The following is a 23,988-nucleotide window of genomic DNA, read 5'->3' on the forward strand; positions in this document are numbered from 1 at the left end:
GTATAGGCCCAACCGACTCAACCTATCTTCATAAGTCAACCCCCTCGTCTCCGGAATCAACCTAGTGAACCTTCTCTGAACAACCTCCAATGCAAGCATATCTGTCATGTATGTACATGCTGCTTGTAGCCACCAGATGGTATCATTGTTGGAGGCCACTGAGTCGCACGCACATGGTGCTGCTCTGGTATAAAAGGCCAGCCATTTTGTGAGTCAGGTACTTTGGGCCGTAATAAAGCAGAAACAAGGTTGTACCTTGTTCAGTTAAACAGTACTCAGTTTGTACCTTTATTGCATACATAACAATATCTTTCCTTAAATACGGAGACCAAAACTGTATGCAGAACTCTAGGTGTGGCCTCACCAATACCCTGTACAGTTGTAGCAGGACGTCTCTACTTTTATACTCTATTCCCCTTGCAATACAGGCCACCATTCCATTTGCCTTCCTGATTACTTGCTGTACCTGCATGCTAACTTTTTGTGCTTCATGCACAAGGACCCCCAGTTCCCTCTGTACTACAGCACTTTGCAATTTTTCTCCATTTAAAATATAATTTGCTTTTCTATGTTTTCTGCCAAAGTGGATAACCTCACAATTTGCCACATTATACTCCATCTGCCAAATTTTTGCCCGTCTATATCCCTTTGCAAATTTTTTATGTCCTCCTCACAATTTACTTTCCCACTCATCTTTGTATCATCAGCAAACTTGGTTACATTACACTCAGTCCCTTCATCCGAGTTATTAATATCGATTGTAAATAGTTGAGGATCCAGCACCGATCACTGCGGCATCCCACTAGTCACTGCTTGCCAACCGGAAAATGATCCATTTATCCCGACTCTCTGTTTTCTGTTAGTTAGCCAATCCTCTATCCATGCAAATATATTCATCATCATCATCATCATAGGCAGTCCCTCAGAATCGAGAAAGACTTGCTTCCACTCCTGAAATGAGTTCTTTGGTGGCTGAACAGTCCAATACGAGAGCCACAGACTCTGTCGCAGGTGGGACAGATAGTCGTTGAGGGAAGGGGTGGGTGGGACTGGTTTGCCGCAAGCTCTTACCGTTGCCTGCACTTGATTTCTGCACGCTCTCGGCGTTGAGATGCAAAATGCTCAGCGCCCTCCCGGATGCACTTTCTCCACTTAGGGCAGTCTTTGGCCAGGGACTCCCAGATGTCAGTGGGGATGTCACATTTTTTCAGGGAGACTTTGAGGGTGCCCTTGTAACGTTTCTGCTGCCCACCTTAGGCTCATTTGCAGTGAAGGAGCTCCGCATAAAGCACTTACTTTGGGAGTCTCGTGTCTGGCATGCGAACTATGTGGCCTGCCCAGCGAAGCTGATCGAGTGTGGTCAGTGCTTCAATGCTGGGGATGTTAGCCTGGATGAGGACACTGATGTTGGTGCATCTATCCTCCCAGGGGATTTGTAGGATCTTGTGGAGATATCGTTGGTGATATATCTCCAGTGACTTGAGGTGTCTACTTTACATGGTCCATGTCTCTGAGCCATATAGGAGGGCGGGTATTACTACAGCCCTGTAGACCATGAGCTTGGTGGTAGATTTAAGGGCCTGGTCTTCAAACACTCTTTTCCTCAGGCGGTCGAAGACTGCACTGGTGCACTGGAGGTGGTGTTGAATCTCCTCATCAATGTCTGCTTTTGTTGATAAGAGGCTCCCAAGATATGGGAAATGGTCCACGTTGTTGAGGGCCGCGCCATGGATCTTGGTGACTCAGGGGCAGTGCTGTGCGGTGAGGACAGGCTGGTGGAGGACCTTTGTCTTATGGATATTTAGCGTAAGGCCCATGCTTTCATATGCCTCAGTAAATACGTCAACTATATCCTGGAGTTCAGTCTCAGAATGTGCGCCGACGCAGGCGTCGTCTGCGTACTGTAGCTCAACGATAGATGTTTGGGTGATCTTGGACCTGGCCTGGAGGCGGCGAAGGTTAAACAGCTTCTCACTGGTTCTGTAGTTTAGTTCCACGCCAGCGGGGAGCTTGTTGACTGTGAGGTGGAGCATGGCAGTGAGGAAGATTGAGAAGAAGGTTGGAGCGATGACACAGCCCTGTTTGACCATGCTAATATATTACTCCCAACCCCATGAACTTTTATCTTGTGCAGTAACCTTTTATGTGGCACCTTATCGAATACCTTCTGGAAATCAAATACACCACATCCACTGGTTCTCCCTTATCCACCCTTCTCGTTACATCCTCAAAGAACTGCAGAAAATTTGTCAAAATGATTTCCCTTTCATAAAACCATGCTGACTCTGCTTGATTGAATTATGCTTTTCCAAATGTCCCGCTACTGCTTCCTTAATAATGGACTCCAGCATTTTCCCAATGACAGATGTTAGGCTAACTGGTCTATAGTTCCCTGCTTTTTTATCTGCCTCCTTTTTTAAATAGTGGCGTTAGTTTTGCGGTTTTCCAATCCACTGGGATTGCTCCAAAATCCAGGGAATTTTGGTAGATTACAAACAATGCAGCCACTATCTCTGCAGCCACTTCTTTTAAGACCTCAGGATGTAGGCCATCAGGTCCAGGGCACTTGTCCACCTTTAGACCCATTATTTTACCGAGTACTACTTCATTAGTGACAGTGATTGTATTAAGTTCCTCCCTCCCTATAGCCCCTTGATTATCCACTATTGGGATGTTTTTAGTGTCTTCCAACCAGAAGACCAATACAAAATATTTGTTTAATGTCTCTGCCGTTTCCCTGTTCTCCATTATTAATTCCCCTCGGGGACCAACATTTACTTTAGCTACTCTTTTTCTTTTTTATATACCTGTAGAAACTCTTACTATCTGTTTTTATATTTTGTGCTAGTTTACTTTTGTTGTGTATGTATAATATATGTTTATACCCTGTACACTCAATGTACAGTTACATAAGACCACTGAATGTATCTTCACACTGTATACACTATGCCTGTACCACCAGAGGGTACAACTGGTGGAGGCCTAGGGGTCACCTGCACACTACAGGTAACCAAGTATAAAAGGGAGCTCACCTTACTGTACCCTCATTCAGGAGATGCAATAAATGGACTAAGGTCACAACAGTTCAAGTGCAATAACTTACCTCGTGGAGTCATTACTAAAGTATTTATAGACACAATAACTGGCAACGAGATTACGAATTTCCATGTGAAAAATGGCTAACCTTGGCAACTTTCAACATTTCGCTGATGGGGAAGATTGGGATGCCTTTGTGGAAAGGCTCGAACACTAATTCATCGCGAGCGACCTGACTGGAGACACACCGACCTCGCTGGCTGATAAGCGCAGAGCTATCCTGCTCAGCAATTCTGGGCCCACCATCTATGGCCTTGTCAGTGACCTGCTCGCCCCAGAGAAGACGACAACCAAAACATATGCGGAGCTCGTAACAATGATTTAGGAACACTCAAGCCTAAAGAGAGCATCCTCACAGCCAGACACCGGTTCTACACACACTGGCGGCCCGAAGGACAAGAAATTGCAAAATATGCTGCAGACCTGGGACGATTGGCTGCACCGTGTGATTGTGATGACCACCTCACCGAAGCACTGAGGGACATCTTTGTTATTGGAATCGGCCACGAGGGCCTCCTCCACAGGCTGCTCTCTGCGGACACCACCATTACCCTACAGAAGGCAATCAACGTCAGCCAGGCATTCATGGCCTCGACCTGCGATTCCAAGAGGATGATGACTCACCCCCAGGACTCTAACACGGCAAGTACCATGAACCGACTGGCGGCTTTTTGAGGCTAGCCTGCTGCCCCGAATCCCGCACCCCTGAGTCCGCCACATGGGCCAACCGGCCAGCCCCATGCTGGCGCTGTGGAGGAAATCACAGGGCCCACCAGTGCTGATACAGAGACTATACTTGAAAAGGCTGTAACACAAAAGGTCATTTCCAGCAAATGTGTAAAATAAATTTTACTCACCGAGTCGCTGAAGCGTTGGCCGATCACCTGGGCTCCAGCGCTGATGAAGACGAAGAGAGAGTCCATGAGGCAGCTCAGCTCCAGGAAGAGGTATATGGAGTGTTTACCTGCTCCGCTGAGAGTTCTCCGCTGAAAATGGAAATCGAAATCAATGGTTTTCCAGTCTCGATGGTGGTCGACACAGGGGCGAACCAATCGTTGATGAATCAGGCAGCCTTCGAGAAACTCTGGGACAATCCCTCCGATCGACGTAAAATGCTCCCGATCCAAGTGAAGCTGCTCACTTACACAAATTTCAGTCGTTGGCAGCGTGGATGTCCAGGTGACCTACGGCGGCACGATGCACAAGCTACCTTTGTGGATCATTGCTGCTGATGGTCCAACGTTGCTAGGAAGAAGATGGATGAAACAAATCTAAATCTGTTGGAGCTGGGAAAGCCTCCAGACCCGGTGATCGACATCCTATGCGGCATCTGAAGATCCTACCGTCCAACTCGACTGCGTGGCGATGACACAGACAGCACTACCCAACAGCGATGTGATCCAACCCAAATGACCAGACCTCACCTTCCAGGTTCCAGTGGCAGGACTTCAAAGGAAGAGGATTGGCGCAGAAGGTAAATTCCGGCTTCCATGGCAGAACCTGGGGAGAAAAGAATCACCGCAGCCTACCTCGTGGAGAGAGAGAAGATGGCGCCCGTACCACGAGGTGAAGTGCCTGAAATCCAGATGGCTGTGACTAGACCACGAGAGGGAGCAACATGTGATGCTGAGCAGCGAACCAGATTGGAGTAAAGATTGCAAGGTCCCCTTAAAGGAGACCGGCAACCCAGCACAATTAAAGGGACTGTTCCACTCTTTGTACAGTGATGCCAGTGTTACTAATACAAAAGATGTAATTAACAAATGCAAGTATCTAACTGTACCTTTGAACAGCGATGCCAGTAGGATATATGGAAAAGATGTAATTGACAAATGCAAGTATCTAAATGTAATCTTGTACAGCGATGCCGGTAGTATACAAGGAAAAGATGTAATTGACAAATGCGAAGATGTAATTGACAAATACGAATTTGTAAAGACAACTAACAATGTCGAGTCGGGTGATTGCACTTGGAGCCAATGCATCATGAATGTAAATGATGAAATAATGTGTGATGTTGGGTTCTAGAAGTACACCGACAAAACCAAGGGCAATCACCTGTGGGTAGCACCCAGTTCCAGCGGGCTACCCGATCATGTAGCCTGTGCCTCCGGGACCAATGTGATGCCTCAAGGAGTGTGGCCACACACAGAGGGACCATACCAGCTGCAGGGCCAGCGATCAGCGAACGGCACAGGCACCTCCACTGGCACCCTGCCCCAGATCGGCCCTATCTCTCTGGCCACCACGAGAGAAAGAGGCTAGCACTCTCAAGCCCTCCTGACGGGACCTGGGATGACCAGGCTCCCACTACTGCTGAAGGGCAGCTGGGAGACGCTGCAGCCCTCAAAGGAGGACAGGGAGGCTGCACATTCCTGTGGCTCTGCCCACCACTAGGCAATGGCAAAGACCCTGAGACTCAGCCAGTGGAGCGATCCGAGCCCTCAGCTGGCAGGGGGTGCAGCGCTGCCATCAGACAACCTGAACACAGTCTGGTCACTCTGGAACTACGTACTCACCCACCTGCACCTACACCCCAGGGGTAAGACTGTAATACCATGTATGCACCTTACCCGTAATATGTACTTGTTCCACTACTGTTAAACCCAAACAGTGATGTAACTAATCCTATTTTTTATCCTCTGTACATGTATGCAAATGCAGATGTCGAGGCACACGCATGGTCCATGTATGGGCGCGGGGGGGGGGCACGGGGGAATGGATGTAATTAGCCATGGGCACACATGGATCACACACAGAACCCACTCAAACGTCCACTGCTGACCATTTCCCAATGTCGTGGCAATAAGGACTTGGGTGTCTACAAGGAGAGAGCCATTCCCAAGCATAGACAAAGAGCAAGGGCTTTGGGCACTCACCAGAGCATACAGTGCAAATGCCAGTGGCACAAGACTTAGGGGGGATTGATGTTGTGTACATATAATATATGTATATACCCTGTAAACTTAATGTAGAGTTACATAAGCCCACTGAATGTATCTTCACACTGTATACACTATGCCTGTACCACCAGAGGGTGCAACTGGTGGAGACCTAGGGGTCACCTGCACACTGCAGGTAACCAAGTATAAAACGGAGCTCACCTTACTGTACCCTCATTCAGGAGCTGCAATAAATGGACTAAGGTCACAACAGTTCAAGTGCAATACCTCATCTCGTGGAGTCATTACTAGAGTGCTTATAGACACAATAACTTTCATAATCTATCTTTCCTCTCTTTATCATTTTTTTAGTTGTTCTTTGCTGGGTTTTAAAAGTTTTAAAAGTTTCCTAATCCTCTGCCCTCCCACTAGTATTGGCCACATTATACGCCCTTGTTTTCAATTTGATACCATCCCTTTTTCCTTAGTTAGCCATGGATGATTATCCCATCTGTTACAGGCTAAGGTCCTGAACTTAAAGGAAGGCAGATCAGCCATGATCTTTTTGAATGGTGGAACAGGCTCGAGGGGCTAGATGGCCTACTCCTGTTACTAATTCTTATAACTTCGATGGTATGAGACGTGAATTGGCTAGGATAGACTGGCGAATGATACTTAAAGGGTTGATGGTAGAAAGGCAAAAGCAAACATTTAAAGATCACATGGATGAACTACAACAATTGTACATCCTTGTCTGGCGTAAAAATAAAACGGGAAAGGTGGATCAACCATGGCTGACAAGGGAACGTTAGGGATAGTGTTAAATCCAAGGAAGAGGCATATAAATTGGCCAGAAAAAGCAGCAAACCTGAGGGCTGGGAGAAATTTAGAATTCAGCAGAGGAGGACTAAGGGTTTAATTAGGAGGGGGAAAATAGAGTATGAGAGGAAGCTTGCAGGGAACATAAAAACTGACTGCAAAAGCTTCTATAGATATGTGAAGAAAAAAAGATTAGTGAAGACTAATGTAGGTGCCTTGCAGTCAGAATCAGGTGAATTCATAATGGGGAACAAGGAAATGGCAGACCAATTGAACAAATACTTTGGTTCTGTCTTCACTAAGGAAGATAGGACTAACAACCCGAAAATACTAGGGGACAGAGGGGCTAGCGAGAAGGAGGAACTGAGGGAACTAAGGAAAATCCTTATTAGTCAGGTAATGGTGTTAGGGAAATTGATGGGATTGAAGGCCAATAAATCCCCAGTCTGCATCCCAGAGTACTTAAGGAAGTGGCCCTCGAAATAGTTGATGCATTGGTGGTCATTTTCCAACATTCCATGGGCGCTGGATCAGTTACTATGGATTGGAGGGTAGCTAATGTAATCCCACTTTTTAAAAAAGGGGAGAAAACAGGGAATTATAGACCGGTTAGCCTGACTTTGGTAGTGGGAAAAATGCTGGAATGAATTATTAAAGATGTAATAGCAGTGCATTTGGAAAGCAGTGACAGAATCGGTCCAAGTCAGCCTGGATTTATGAAAGGTAAATCATGCTTGACAAATCTTCTACGATTTTCTGAGGATGTAACTAGAAGAGTGGACATGGGAGAACCAGTGGATGTGGTGTATTTGGACTTTCAAAAGGCTTTTGAGAAGGTCCCACACAAGAAATTAGTGTGCAAAATTAAAGCACATGGTATTGGGGGTAATGTATTGACATGGATAGAGAACTGGTTGGCAGGCAGGAAGCAGAGAATCGGAATAAATGGGTCCTTTTCAGAATGGCAGGCAGTGACTAGTGGGGTGCCGCAGGATTCAGTGCTGGGACTCCAAATATCTTCCTCATAAACAGCTCCCAGGAGTACTGCTGAAACTAAACTTTTACATTTTTATTGCACTATCTCCAGAAAGATTCATCACCAGCTCCACTAACTACAACATGCAGCTTGACAGATTGTATAAATGTCCTCAGGCAGGACACAAATCAGAATACCAAGAAGAAAAAAGACATTTCCCACTGAATAGAGGAGAAATGTAAGCCCATTTTCAGGTACGGAATAGGCGACATGCGCCCGACCTTCCTCCTTTGCCGAGCGTAGACGGTACAAGATTTGGCGAAAACTCGACAGCAAAAACTTAAACTTTTTGACACATTTCCTGTTACTGCAGAGAGCAGACAGCACTGATCTGGGGCAGGTCCAAACATGTTAAACTTGAATACACATCAGCTGGGCGGGAATGAGAATGGCTGAAAGCAGGAACATCATGGTTGATGGGCGTCTTTTGTCATGGAATGGGAACCCATCAGTGAGACAAGTAAAGTGGCCGGGGTTTCAGGCCAGCGAAAGACAAAGGAAAGGTATTTTGACCACAGACTCGTTGGAGCCACACATCGAGGTACAGCCCAGTTGACAAAGGAACAGGCACAGACTTGAATTTGCTTTTCAGTTGGACAGCCTCAGGAGAAGAACAGTTGGGATTTTTGGTGCAAAATAGACACATTTTTGCAAGTATAAGAGAGGCAGTTTTGGCTGCCATCGCTCTCTCTCTCTCCCCTCTTCTACGCCTGCTTGCAACGCACAAGGACTGAGCAATCCATCTGGAATGGAGAGAAGAAACACCAGAGAGCTTTGTTACTTCGACTGGGAAGCTGACCTTGAGACTGGACTTGAAGACCCAGAAGAGGTGTCTCATCGGGAGAAGCAGTGACTAAGCCAGAGGGGTAATGGGTGAGCATTTATCCCAGCCCACGCATCTTTAAGACCACTGCATAGTGTGAAAGGGTGTCGTGTGTCCCAACCAAGCCTTAGGGGTTTTAGTGGGGAGGTTTTGGCAAGGATCATAAGCATACGCACATTTTGTTGGACAGATCCAGTGGTGCAATTTTGAATCCGAGCAGGGGTGTTTTAGACATGGGTACTTCACGTTAAGGGCTTTATGAGACAGGCCACACTGTATGCTGTACTGTGTTTGCTTGTATTACACTACCAGGGTGTGTTTTTACTGGGTGCAGGTGTGTTTTAACTTGAATAAAAGCATTGTGACGGTTGAGATCGAAAAGATCTGTCTTTGACTGTATATTACTGTTCATGACGATAATTCCGGTGTCTAGAACTATTGTAAGAGGGGTGATTTGAAACCACCAGGGCAAAACCACTTACAGAATTTAGTGACCGTGGGCAGGACACTGGTATGAGTGAACAGGCAGTCATGGAAGATCTCAAGGTCAAGAGACCAGCAATGGGGGATAGGATTTCCTTGTATGTATTCGGTAATGTTAATGTAACACAGCACTGGGTGTTAGACCTGTTGCGAGCTGAGAGTCCCGAGGACAAAGCTGCAGAGTGGACAGGGGGTAAGGAGCACAGAAAGGCAAAAGTAAAGGCCATTTGGCTCCTGTATTTGCAGAAGCAAGTTCGGCTGCTCAGGGAGCAGGTCGGTAAGCTTAAGGCAGAGCTCCAAGTGTCAGAGGAGCAGTCAGTCACAAGGGCCACAGTGGGAAACAGATTAGTGCATGAGTTATGCGAGGAGAGGCAGGAAAGGCGTACTCAGGAGGAAGCCTCCCGTAACACCGGAGAGTACCTGCAATGCCAAGTCACCGAGGCCAAGCTCAATGAGCAAGCTGTACGGGAGGAAAACGGGTAAAGTTGACAGGCTGGAGGGGCAACTGAGAGATATTAAGACAGCTTACAGGGTAGCTAACAGTAGGGGGTTTGAGAGTGGGAATCACGGGCCCTGCCATGAAAAAATCCAAAGCTTGACTCAAGCTTTAGCCAAAGCCAAAGGCATGGTTTGCTTGATGGCCCCGGGGGAAGCTCGGGTGGACTAGGAAGAGGAAGGAGAAGATAGCGAGGATTGGAGGCAGGGTAGGGACGTCCAACCACCGCTTGAAGCACCAAAAGGATCGATGTGGCCTATACGACAGCAGAAGTTCGGCCCGCCCATGGACGGCGTGGGTCAGGGCGCGCTGCAAAGCGATTTTGTGGTTCCGTTCACCACCCCGCAGCTGCAGAATATGATCTCGGGGTGCCCAAGTTAAAGAAAGAAGGGGACCCCTCAGTTCACTTCATCGGAGTGGACCAGGTTGAGGGGATTAATGGGTGTAGTGAGGCTGAGGCTCACAAGCTGTTGCTCTTTTCCTGGATGGGAAACTGTATCAGGCCTTGTCCGTCGAGATCAATGGGACCGCGGCCGGCTAAGAGGAGGAAATCCTGAGAGCAATGGGTCACACTCAGGTTAGTCCGTTCTCTCGGGTAGAGAGGACATAGAAACATAGAAACATAGAAAATAGATGCAGGAGTAGGCCATTCAGCCCTTAGAGCCTGCACCGCCATTCAATGAGTTCATGGCTGAACATGCAACTTCAGTACCCCATTCCTGCTTTCTCGCCATACCCCTTGATCCCCCTAGTAGTAAGGACTACATCTAACTCCTTTTTGAATATATTTAGTGAATTGGCCTCAACAACTTTCTGTGGTAGAGAATTCCACAGGTTCACCACTCTCTGTGTGAAGAAGTTTCTCTTCATCTCGGTCCTAAATGGCTTACCCTTTATCCTTAGACTGTGACCCCTGGTTCTGGACTTCCCCAACATTGGGAACATTCTTCCTGCATCTAACCTGTCTAAACCCGTCAGAATTTTAAACGTTTCTATGAGATCCCCTCTCATTCTTCTGAACTCCAGTGAATACAAGCCCAGTTGATCCAGTCTTTCTTAATATGTCAGTCCCGCCATCCCAGGAATCAGTCTGGTGAACCTTCGCTGCACTCCCTCAGTAGCAAGAATGTCCTTCCTCAAGTTAGGAGACCAAAACTGTACACAATACTCCAGGTGCAGCCTCACCAAGGCCCTGTACAACTGTAGTAACATCTCCCTGCCCCTGTACTCAAATCCCCTCGCTATGAAGGTCAACATGTCATTTGCTTTCTTAATCGCCTGCTGTACCTGCATGCCAACCTTCAATGACTGATGTACCATGACACCCAGTTCTCGTTGCACCTCCCCTTTTACCTAATCTGTCACTATTCAGATAATAGTCTGTCACTCTGTTTTTACCACCAAAGTGGATAACCTCACAACTGGTAAGGGAAGCACCTCAGGCATTCGCAGACATGCTCTGGCCCGTGTACGAAATGGTCACAGGTGGGGTGCTCGACAGAGCACAGTTGCAGGGGGTGCTGGGAAACCATTGGCTCAGGACCCTCGTGGCAAACAGTTTGCCACGAATAAGGGTAAAAGCGGAGGCCTGGTTTGACTCCGAGGACCTCGCGAAAAAAGAGGCCGGAGTGCTCCGTCACATGAGCCTGGCTTTTAAAACCGGCTCAGAGGAGGAGGTCAAACCATTAAGGGCAAGGTACATGAAATAAAGGCCAGTGAGGTGAGTAAAAAGCAATGGCATCAGGAAGGGGTTAGCGCAGGGAAGGCTATGACGTGTTGCAGGTGTGGGAAGACATGACACTGGAGAAGAGACTGCCTGGCCCTGAGGAGGGGGCAAGGCAAAGGGGATCCTCCAGTGCCTAAGACAAAACCTGTCGAGGCAAAGAGACCAACCACAGAACAATTTGATGTTCTGGTGGCCGCCCTTTGGACAGCTTTTGTGCCAGAGCAGAAAAGAGTAGATGCTGCTGTTAACAGGGAAACCCCAACCCCTCCGGTAATCCCACAACCCTGACTAGCATGTACCCAGCCTGAGTACCTGTGTTCGCTCACGTACGATGAGTGGAGTAGACCATGTGTGAGGATGGGGGTAGAGAAGGTAGAGGGGAAGTATTTGGTGGACATCAGGGCTTCGAGCACGGTGATCCATGCGAGTAACCCGACCGATTCACCCTGGTCCAGCAAGCTTCCTGTGATATATTCACAGAACACAGCACACACAGCTTCCTAACATGGTAGGCAGCTCTCTCGGAAGTCTCCGGAAATCTGCCTGGTTCTGTTTTTTATTAATCCTGCACTTGCAGTACACGATACGTCCACATCCACAGTGTGGAGCTACAAACATTACAAGCTTACAGACATTACACTTCTCCCTCTTTAATGAAGAAGTTATTATAACAAACATCATACATAACTTTCATGTTTATACATAACACAGGATATAACTTTTTTTTTCCATATTTACAAATTTAACTTTACACTTGTTTTCTGTTTCGAAGAGGATACCTTCACTCTCGAACAGAACCTTCCAAACATGGTGTTGAATCTAAATTCATTCGAGGCTCATCCTGAGGAACATTTTGCTCCACGGAATTTCCTTGATTTTCATTTGAACTCACTCTAACTTCAGGCTCTTTGTTTTCCTGACTCAGACTCAGACTTTCATTCTGATTCTCTCCTAGATTTGTTTCCAGTACATTGGATTTAGGAATTGCCACTGGTATATCAAAACTATCTGATGAGTCAGAAATAATTGAATCATTCCCACCTTCAACTCCTTCCATGTCTGTAGGTAAAATATGATCAACATGAACAAACCTAACCTGTCCTTTATCAAACATCTTTACCAAATATGTGTGAGGACCACATATCTTCATCACTCTTCCTTTAACCATTTATGGTGAAGGTTCTTCACTTTCACCTTCTGGTTTAATTTCACACTCCTCTCTTTTACTCTACCTCTATCATGATTCTCTTTCTGTCTTAATTGTGTCCTTCTTTGGACTGTGCCAAATTTGGTTTTAACAACGAGAATCTGGTTCGTGGCTGTCGTTTGAGAAACGGCACTGTTGGTGTTCTACCAGTAGTTGTATGAGGAGTATTTCGATATATAATCAAAAAATTAGCCAATTCATAATCCAATGACAACTGTCGTTTCCTTGGATTTGGATCTAATATTTGTTTTATGAGGGCACGTTTTACAATTTGTACGTTGCGCTCTGCTGCACCATTCAAAGCAGGATGGTATGGTGGAACCTTGGTATGTTTCACACCATTTTTGCTTGCGAATTGTGCAAATTCTTCTGAACGAAATTGTGGTCCATTATCCGAAACAATTTCTTCAGGGAGGCCAAATGCAGAAAATAATTTTCGTAAAATGTCCAATGTTTTACTTGTTGCTATTTTCCACATTGGAAACACCTCAACCTACTTCGAATGGCTATCAATCACAATGAACAATTGTTGTCCTTCTAACTCAGCAAAATAAATATGTAGCCTTTGCCGCACCCTGGGAGGCCATTTCCATGGCTGTAATGTTACTGGTGGTGGTTGCTTGCTTACCAATTGACATGTTGTACACTGACTCACAAGGTACTCTATATCTTTATCAAGACCTGGCCACCATAAATAACTGCGTGCAAAACTCTTGGTCAAGCACATTCTCAGGTGCTGGTCATGGAGGTCTCCTAATAAATTGAATGGAGGCAAACACTCAGCCAGAGCTTGCAGGTATCAGCAATATACCTGCAGAAACTGCGACGTCAGCGGTCACTTGCCGCGTATGTTCTCTATGATTTGGATGAGGGAATTGAGTGTAATATCTCCAACTTTGCAGATGACACTAAGCTGGGTGGCGGTGTGAGCTGTGAGGAGGACGCTAAAAGGCTGCAGGGTAAATTGGACAGGTTAGGTGAGTGGGCAAACGCGTGGCAGATGCAGTACAACGTGGATAAATGTAAGGTTATCCACTTTGGTGGCAAAAAACCAAAGGCAGAATATTATCTGAATGGTAGCAGATTAGGAAAAGGGGAGGTGAAATGAGATCTGGGTGTCATGGTACATCAGTCATTGAAAGTTGGCATGCAGGTACAGCAAGCAGTGAAGAAGGCAAATTGTATGTTGGCCTTCATAGCTAGGGGCTTTGAGTATAGGAGCAGGGAAGTCTTACTGCAGTTGTACAGGGCCTTGGTGAGGCCTCACCTGGAATATTGTGTTCAGTTTTGTTCTCCTAATCTGAGGAAGGACGTTCTTGCTATTGAGGGAGTGCAGCGAAGGTTCACCAGGCTGATTCCCGGGATGGCAGGACCGACTTATGAGGAGAGACTAGATCGACTGGGCCTGTATTCACTGGAGTTTAGAAGGATGAGAGGGGATCTCATAGAAACATGTAAAATTCTGATGGGACTAGACAGGTTAGGTTCAGGAAAAATGTTCCCGATGTTGGGGAAGTCCAGAACCAGGGGACATAGTCTAAGGATAAGGGGTAAGCCATTTTGGACTAAGATGAGGAGAAACTTCTTCACTCAGAAAGTTGTTAACCTGTGGAATTCCCTACCGCAGAGAGTTGTTGATGCTAGTTCATTGGATATATTCAAGAGGGAGTTAGATATGGCCCTTATGGCTAAAGGGATCAAGGGGTATGGAGAGAAAGTAGGAAAGGGGTACTGAGGTGAATGATCAGCCATGATCTTATTGAATGGCGGTGCATGCTCGAAGGCACCTATTTTCTATGCTTCTATGTTTCTATGTTTTGCAGATTTTTTGTGTCCTCCTCACACGTTGCTTTTCCTCCCATCTTTGTGTCGTCAGCAAACTTAGCTGCGTTAAACTCGGTCCCTTCTTCCAAGTCGTTACTATAGATTGTAAATAGTTGGGGTCCCAGCACTGATCTCTGCGGCACCCCACTAGTTACTGATTGCCAACGCGGTCACGTCGGTCATTTTAAACTTAACCGGGGTACATCTGCCCGAGTGGTGTCCAAAAGAAACTGAGCAGCTTTATGAGCCGCTCACTAAAAAAATGTTCCGCCAGTTCTTTGAACTCAGTTACGGGAATGTGAGTCGGCAAAAGTTGTACGACATGGGAGTGTACAATAACGCCGGTCCGGGGAGGCAGAGGCGAGGGGTGCTCCATGATGTCGCTACCGCAGTTTGCGCGGGTACATCTCGTCAATAGTATGGACGATGGGCAGCTGCAGATGCAGGTTAGCGGTTTAAAGGACCAGCTGCGGAAGATCCTGGGGGAAGGGAACGAAGTGGTAGGGTCAGAGCTAAAGGAGGACCAGGCGATGACTATTCACTGAAAAGAGGTCATCGCGGAGTTGGAGACACATGCTAAAACAGTTAATGAATTCATAGGAATGCCTCGGCACAGGCAGCCATGAATGAAGTGTGTTAGTTGTATGGTGCCTGGATGCTAGGCGAGGGACACAGCTATTTGGAGGACCTCCGGCAAGGTCGCGTGCCATCCTGGGTCAGCAACTGGCACCTCGCAGCGCTCAGCCCGTTTCATAATTCGATGCGTCTGTGTCAACTCCATTTAGCTTCCGAAGCCTACCCAGTCCCAGTGGATTGCGGTCGGTCCAACGACTCGGTTATGGGGATTGTGTTGCATATGCCGGTGATGGGTGGGACACCACAGCCAGCGCCGGTATACAGAGTGGAGAACATTGGCGTCTTACGGGAGGGGGTGCACATGCGGTACCATGGGGCCTCACCGTTTGTAATAAAGTGGGAGCATGCCATGACTGGCACTGACCACAAGGAGCGCCAGAGCAGGGGCACACACGTCATATTATGTCCCCAGCACTTGAACACGTTCAATTGGCCAGAGTGCGGGTTTGAATCAGAGAGTGCAGAGCCTATTAATTGCACCATGGATGTGATGGCTCAGAACCACGTTCCACCTCAGATAGCATATGCGGGCAATTGGACATACTGCGTCACGATGAGCATGGCCAATACCGAGTGCTTTTGGTGTCCAGTCACCGACACGACTTTTTGCTTCAAACCCCACACCAAGTTCAAGTGGCCCAAGAGTGTATCCTTCCAATCCCAGAGCCATCCACGGTTCACATCACGGTGAACGACACTATCCATAATCTGCAGCAGTGCATCACACAATTTGGATATCAGATTCCTTTTCTGCCCGAACACCTGTTGAGCTCTCACAGAAACATTATTTTATATTGGAACAGACAAACTGGAAAACAGGGGAGGAAATTAAAGGGATAAATTCCCCGCTCTGGTGGGACCTTGCTTTAAATGTAGAAGTTCCTCCATGGATCCGCATTTGCTTGTACACTCTTCTTGTAATCGTACAGTTTCTCATTGTAATATATTTGTTGTGGTTGTCTTGTCAAAGGCGAAGCAAGACATTCCGAAGTCGGTGGGAGGCCTTGGTTAAAGGTTGAACCTGAATGTTTTTCTCTGTAAATATGTTGTACAAATGTGTTTCGTGTTGTATTTTAAGGGATGTATTTGGGGTGTTAAAAGTAAAGTATATAGGGTTGGTTGGACCACGGCATGTTTTCACCAATGGACGTTTGATATTCCAGAAGGATTCTTAAAATATCCTAAGAGCAACTGTAAGATTCGGTGAAAACTCGACAGAAAAAACTTAAACTTTTGGACATATTTTCTGTTACTGCAGAGAGCAGACAGCACTGATCTGGGCAGGTCAAACATGTTTATCTTGAATACACATCAGCTGGGCGGGAATGAGAATTGCTAAAAGCAGGAACATCATGATTGATGGGCACCTTTTGTCATGGAATGGGAACCCATCAGTGAGACAAGTAAAGTGGCCAGGTTTTCAGGCCAGCGAAAGACAAAGGAAAGGTATTTTGACTCATCGGAGCTACGCATCGAGATACAGCCCAGTTGACAAAGGAACAGGCACAGACTTGAGTTTGCTTTTCAGTTGGAAAGCCTCAGGGAAAGGACGCTTGGATTTTTGGCGTGAAGAAGACACATTTTTGCAAGTATAAGAGAGGCAGTTTTGACTGCCATCTCTCTCTTTCTCTCCTCGTCTACGCCAGCTTGCAATGCACAAGGACTGAGCACTCTGTCTGGGATGGAGAGAAGAAACACCAGAGAGCTCTGCTACTTCGAGTGGGAAGCTGACCTTGAGACTGGACTCGAAGACCCAGAAGAGAAGCCTCGTCGGGAGAAGCAGCGAGTAAGCCAGAGAGGTAATGGGTGAGCATTTATCCTAGCCCACGCATCTTTAAGATCACCGCATAGTATGAAAGGGCATCAGGTGTCCCAACCAAGCCTTAGGGGTTTTAGTGGGGAGGTTTTTGGCAAGGATCATAAGCATAAGCACATTCTGTTGGACAGATCCAGTAGTGCAATTTTGAATCTGAGCAGGGGTGTTTTAGATGTGCGTACTTCACGTTAGGGGCCTGTTTAGATGGGCTAGACTGTCTGTTGTACTGTGTTTTTTTGTATTACACTACCAGGGTGTGTTTTTACTGAGGGCAGGTGTATTTTAACTTGACTAAAAGCATTGTGATGCTGGAGACCAAAAAGTTCCGTCTATAACTGCATATTACTGTTCGCAACTATAATTCAGGTGTATAGAACTATTGTAAGAGGGGTGATTCGAAATCACCAGGGGCAAAACCACTTACAACGGAATGCCAGCACTGCTTGCACTGTTGATTGCCAGTTTACCGAATGAGGGCGGTTATGTAGTGCATCTCTGAGGCCATTTAAAGGCAGCCTGCACCTGTTAATGGTGACGTGCACTTTGGCTGCAAGTACTGATTAAAGTAGCAGGCGGAGGAGAACTTAGAAGGTCTTCTATTTTTTAATGCAGTGTTCGAGATGCTGTGGAAAAGGTTAGCTAGATCAGTGACATTCTATTTCCTACCAGTGGCAGAAGACTCTCCAGCCAAGTTTTTCAGCAAGCAGTCTAGGTGACAGAGTGGGTAAACACAATTAGCATGGCTCCAATGCAGAAAGAAATTCAATGATCTGACAAGCACTGCTAAGGTAAGACACTTAACTTATCCCTCTCATTACTCTCTGCTTAGCCCTGCACTACCTGTAGTACCAACACTCAGAACCCTTCGCACCCCAGCTCCCCATTATTCTCCTCCAACCACTACAGCAGTCATCCCTCAACTTCCTTTTGCTGATACTGCAACACTCTTGACACATGCTATTGTCCTCAATAGTATCTCATTGAAACATACAAAATTCTCACAGGGTTTGACAGGGTAGACGCAGAAAGGATGTTTCCCCTGGCTGGGGAGTCTAGAACCAGGGGTCATAGTCTCAGAATAAGGCGTTGGCTATTTAGCAATGAGATGAGGAAACATTTCTTCACTCAGAGGTTGGTGAATCTTTGGCATTCTCTACCGCAGAGGGCTGTGGAGGCACAGTTGTTGAGTATATTCAAGACAGAGATTGATAGATTTTGGGATGTTAAGGGAATCAAGGGATATGGGGAGAGTGCAGGAAAGTGGAGTTGAGGTCGAAGATCAGCAATGATCTTATTGAATGGCGGAGCAGGCTCGAGGGGCCGAATGACCTACTCCAGTTTCTATTTCTTATGTTCTTATGTTCTGCTGAATAGCAACATTTCCCAATCTCTCACCATTTAAAAAATATTCTGCTTTTCTATTTTTCCTACCAAAGTGGATAACTTCACATTTCTCCATATCTATTTCATCTGCCACATTTTTGCCCACTCACTTAACCTGTCTATATCTCTTTGCAGCCTTTTTGCATCCTCCTCACAACTTACTTTCCTACCTAGCTTTGTATTGTCTACAAACTTGGATACGTTACACTCAATACCCTAATCTAAGTCATTGCTATAGATTGTAAATGGCTGAGGCGCAAGCACTGATCCTTGTGGTACTCCATTAGTCAATCATCTGTTTCTGCTTACACTTGCCACTAAATGCAAACCCTAGTCCCTCTCTTCCATTGACAGGGACCTGAGGGAGAAAGGAAAAGGAGGGCAGGACACTAGATGATGAAGCAGCACTCAAACTTATCCTTGCAAGCTCCAGCTCAGAGACTGGCATCCCATGTCGTTCAGAGAGTAGGCTTAAAGGGTCTGCACTGGGAAAGGCATCCAGCACTAATGCGCAGGAGCAAGGAAATAGAAATAGAATGGTTGAGGAAGCAGCTCTAATTGAGGAGCTCTTGCATCCCAGCCTTGCTGCAGGGTCCTCGGCTGCAGCCTCCTGCAGCTCAATTCCCACTCCCGGCCGAATAGTGATTCTGGCTGGGTGTCGGGCGGGAGTCTGGGAAGATTTATTCAAATGGGCCTCAACATCCCCAACCTGTCCTGGTGCGCCACATGCTTGCATGCTCCCTTCCCACCCCCACCACCCTCCTCCCATCCCCCGTAAAAATCAAAGCTTTCGGATCCACTCGGCAACTCAGTAGCAATACTGAGATTTTTAAAAATCTCATGTGCTGAACTACGAATCACTGACAAAATCAACATGTACTATTCTGTGACACAGCGTATTGGTGCATTAATATTCTACTTCACCACACCACCTAAGCATTAATGATTAATGATAATTAGGTCATCTTAATGCCAGATTAACTACATATCAGAATCACAGCCCTGGTCTATTAAAGATCACTGACAACAAGACAAATCACAATTCTCTTTTGCAGAATGATCACACTTCCCATAATCCTCAGAGTTACAGGCTGAAATATGACAAAACAATGCTCCTAAAGAGAAATGATAAAGTATATCATCAATGCTCAGCTTTCTTGGAAATTCAAAGTATAGTTAACCATAATACTTCTGTGCATTCACTTTTCCTTCTTTCTGTCACAATCAGTTGTATTGAAGGAATAAAGGACAGAGGAATTTCAGGAGAATGCAGTAAACATTTTACACTAATATTTACACAACTTAATTTCAATGCTCTTGGTCCATAGCCTTGTAGGTTACAGCAATTCAGGTGCATATCCAAGTACTTTTTAAATGTGATGAGTCCTTGGAACAATACCATGTCAGCACGTTGGGAGATTTTACTGAGTTAAAGGCTCCATAAAAGTTGTTGTCTGTTCTATAACTAGACATTGCAGCAAGGACAGAGGTAATGGGTCAGTGGGTCTTGGTATGAAATACGATGTGGACAGCAGAGTCTTACATGAGTTAGAATTTTTATAGCGTGGAGCTAGAGTGGTCAACAGGAAAGCAATAGGGAAACTAAGTCCACAAAGGATGAAGACATGGATGAGGATTTTGGCAGTGGTGGAGATGAGGCAGGGTTGAAGGCAGGCAATATTATAGAGGCAGATGTAGGGAGTCTTGGTGTAAAGTTGGAAGCTCAGCTCAGGAACAATTTGGAGTTGTCTTTGTCTCCAAGTTGATCCTAGATCCAGACACAACAGTGGATGATCAAACCAATCAAGCAACATGTACATTCCCGCCTGCCACCCTTGGATCTGAAGTCACGGAGCTGCTCATTATATCAGGGGGAATGACGGCTGAAAAACCATGGGTTACCTGGTGGGGACAACAGCAAAGATCCTGATGAGCAGGAAGTATTGTTCCGGAATTATTATTGGAAGTATAGGTGAAGGGCTAAAAAAGATACATACCCAAACTCAATTTGTCAAGAATTAGATGTTCCCAACTGGGAAGCTGACCTTGAGACTGGACTTGAAGACCCAGAAGAGAAGCCTCGTCGGGAGAAGCAGCGAGTAAGCCAGAGAGGTAATGGGTGAGCATTTATCCTAGTCCACGCATCTTTAAGACCACCGCATAGTATGAAAGGGCATCAGGTGTCCCAACCAAGCCTTAGGGATTTTAGTGGGGAGATTTTTGGCAAGGATCATAAGCATAAGCACATTCTGTTGGACAGATCCAGTGGTGTAATTTTGAATCTGAGCAGGGGTGTTTTAGATGTGCGTACTTCACGTTCGGGGCCTGTTTAGATGGGCTAGACTGTCTGTTGTACTGTGTTTGTTTGTTTGTTTGACAACAGCAAAGACCCTGATGAGCAGGTTGATGTTGGAAGTATTGTTCCGGAAGTATTATTGGAAGTATAGGTGAAGGGCTTAAAAAGATACATACCCAAACTCAATTTGTCGAGGATTAGATGTTCCCAACTAAACCATAAGGGATTAAACAAATATACATTTCCTCAGAATTTTCTAGATAAGAAAAAACTGCCAAGGAAGGTTATTGGATACTTATCGCAAGATACATGTATAATATCTACACTGCAGCAGAGATAACATTACCCCATGTCTCCTTCCTCTCAGAAAATTATCTTTTGGCAAATTTATTTGTTTCAGAAGTTTTTTAAAAGTTCTAATCTATCAGGCATTCTAGATTAATAGAATAACACAGCACAGAAGGAAGCTATTCAGCCCATCGTGCTGTGCTGATTCTTTAAAAGAGCTATCGAGTTAGTCCCACTCCTCTGACCTTTCCCCATAACCCTGCAACTTTCCCGCTTCAAGTATTTATCCAATTCCCTTTTGAAAGTTATTATTGAATTTGCTTTCACCACCATTTCAGGCAATGTATTGCAAATCACAACAAGTGAGTGCATAATCTGTTTTCCTTGTGTCGCCTTTGGTTCTTTTGCCTATTACCTTAAATCTGTGTCCTCTGGTTACCGGACCTCTCCCAGTGGAAGCAGTTTCTCCTTATATATTCTGTCAGAATACCTCTATCAAATCTGTTTTCCTTATGCTTCGGGGCTAAAATTGCCCTCAGCGGGAAATTGGGGAGGGCACTTTGAATTATCGACCAGCAGGAGTCAGAGGGAGGGGGTGATAATTTTTGCTCTTTAACTTTGTCACCGCCTCCCAGCGTTTTGCGGCACTGTTTGAGGCAATGTAGGGGCGGGTTTGCGTTGTGAGCGGGGCGGGTGTCCATTACCGCCACGCTGACCATGTCAGCGCAGCATTGATGATGTCAGCGCAACACGGACCATTGCGCTGATGCGTCGCAACGTCCCTCCCCTTCACTTAAAGGGGAGGGACACCGCGAGGCCTACGTGGAGTCCACTGGCCCTCCACTTTAAGGGCGGCCGCACCGCCTAGCCATTGGCAGCTTCCAGCCTCGTGAAGTTGCCTTGAGCATCGACCGATGGCGCCTGCGCCCCCACGAGGCAATTTCCCCCATGGGGGCGTAAAATGATTCACCGACGAGCAATAAGGGGTTGATGCGCCGGGCGGGGCGGAAACAATAGGCGCAGCGGAATTCTGTTCCTGCCGCCCCCGGCCTAGGGACAATTGCTGCCTGCCCCAGTCAGGAAGGCCTTAACGCCCTGTTACTGCCTCTTCGAGGTGGTAATGGGCCTTAAAGAACAGGGCAATTTCCCCCTCTTCAATTCTTTTTAATACCCATATTTTGATGGTGTGAAGAGTGTGGGAGGGAATTAAAATCACTTTATTTAATTTTAATTTTGTTTTAGTTGAGTACAGCATTTCAATATATCACATAACTAAATATTAAACTGACAAGATTAGAAAGATGTTAGAAAGTTCTTGCATTCACAAAGTGTCTTGCACAATGTCAGGATGTCCCAAAGCACCTTACAGCCAAGGAAATACTTTTGAAGTATAGTCATTGTTGTAATGTAGCAAATGCAGCAGTCAATTTGCACACAGCAATGTTCCACAAACAGCAATGTGATAATGACCAGATAATCTGTTTTAGTAATATTGATTGAGTACTAAATATTGGCCAGGATAGCAGGGAGAACTCCCCATCTCAGAAGTTAAAATTTTGCAAATTCCTGCGTTTACTAAACTGCATCCTGTGCAATTGCAAGAAATTTTGATTTGCAAATCAAGAACAACAAAATCACCCAACAACTTGCCTTTAAGTAAGTGCTACAAAAATAAAAGGTCAAATCCTGCAGGTTAAAATATATATAACTACAGTTTTTTCTTCAGATAAATTATATGTAATAAATTATTTTAGGAGCTTTCTCATATTGGGCTCAATTTTCCTAGATCATTTGCGCTGTATTTTGGCGCATGCCATTTTTTCTGGCATAATTATTTAATTCAAAGTTTCCCCTTGGAATCTGCGCTGGCCTGCGTAATTGCTTGTAAGGGGGTAGAGTATTTTAAGGGGATAAAGTATTGTTACCAAAGTGAAAGTAGACAGACAGATTGTCACTAAAGTGGATACTGAAGGTAGTGAATTGACCTGACACATAAAATGGTCCAGATTAAAGGGCTTATCAGTATTAGGAGGTTGTGAGAAGTCGGGAGTTCCTCCACCTCATGATAAGGATTGTAATATATCGCCTATTGACAGATTTATGTAAAGCCGTAAAACTCGTTTATGTATGTAAAGCTCGCATATAAAACACGCTTACAAATGAGATGATTCACTAGGCTGATTCCGGAGATGAGGGGATTACCTTATGATGATAAGGTAATAAGACTGGGTCTTTACTCATTGGAGATCAGAAGGATGAGGGGTGATCTTATCGAAACATTTAAAATAATGAAAGGGATAGACAAGATAGAGGCAGAGAGGTTGTTTCCACTGGTCGGGGAGACTAGAACTAGGGGGCACAGCCTCAAAATACGGGGGGAGCCAATTTAAAACCGAGTTGAGAAGGAATTTCTTCTCCCAGAGGGTTGTGAATCTGTGGAATTCTCTGCCCAGGGTAGCAGTTGAGGCTAGCACATTGAATGTATTCAAATCACAGATAGATAGATTTTTAACCAATAAGGGAATTGAATTAAGGGTTATGGGGAGCGGGCGGGTAAGTGGAGTGAGTCCACGGCCAGATCAGCCATGATCTTGTTGAGTGGCGGAGCAGGCTCGGGGGGGCTAGATGGCCTACTCCTGTTCCTAATTCTTATGTTCTTATGTTCTATACTGACAAAGCCATACCATGTGTGAGCCTTCTGCATGATGGTGCTGCGTAGGAGACAATTGATTCGACATCATCGCATGAGGAACATCAGAGCTCATAGGATGATGGGCAAGAGTCCTTACCCACCTCAGATATATCGAGACAGGCATTCGTACCTGCACCTGACTTTAATATGCACATAGATTGGGCTAGCCAAACTGGAAGCAATACGGTGGAGGAGGATTTCCTGGAGTGCATAAGGGATGGTTTTCTAGACCAATATGTTGAGGAACCAACTAGGGGGGAGGCCATCTTAGACTGGGTGTTGTGTAATGAGAGAGGATTAATTAGCAATCTCATTGTGCGAGGCCCCTTGGGGAAGAGTGACCATAATATGGTGGAATTCTGCATTAGGATGGAGAATGAAACAGTAATTTCAGAGACCATGGTCCAGAACTTAAAGAAGGGTAACTTTGAAGGTATGAGGCGTGAATTGGCTAGGATAGATTGGCGAATGATACTTAGGGGGTT

Source organism: Pristiophorus japonicus, chromosome 1, assembly GCF_044704955.1.
Source record: "Pristiophorus japonicus isolate sPriJap1 chromosome 1, sPriJap1.hap1, whole genome shotgun sequence".
In the NCBI taxonomy this organism is placed as follows: domain Eukaryota; kingdom Metazoa; phylum Chordata; class Chondrichthyes; family Pristiophoridae; genus Pristiophorus; species Pristiophorus japonicus.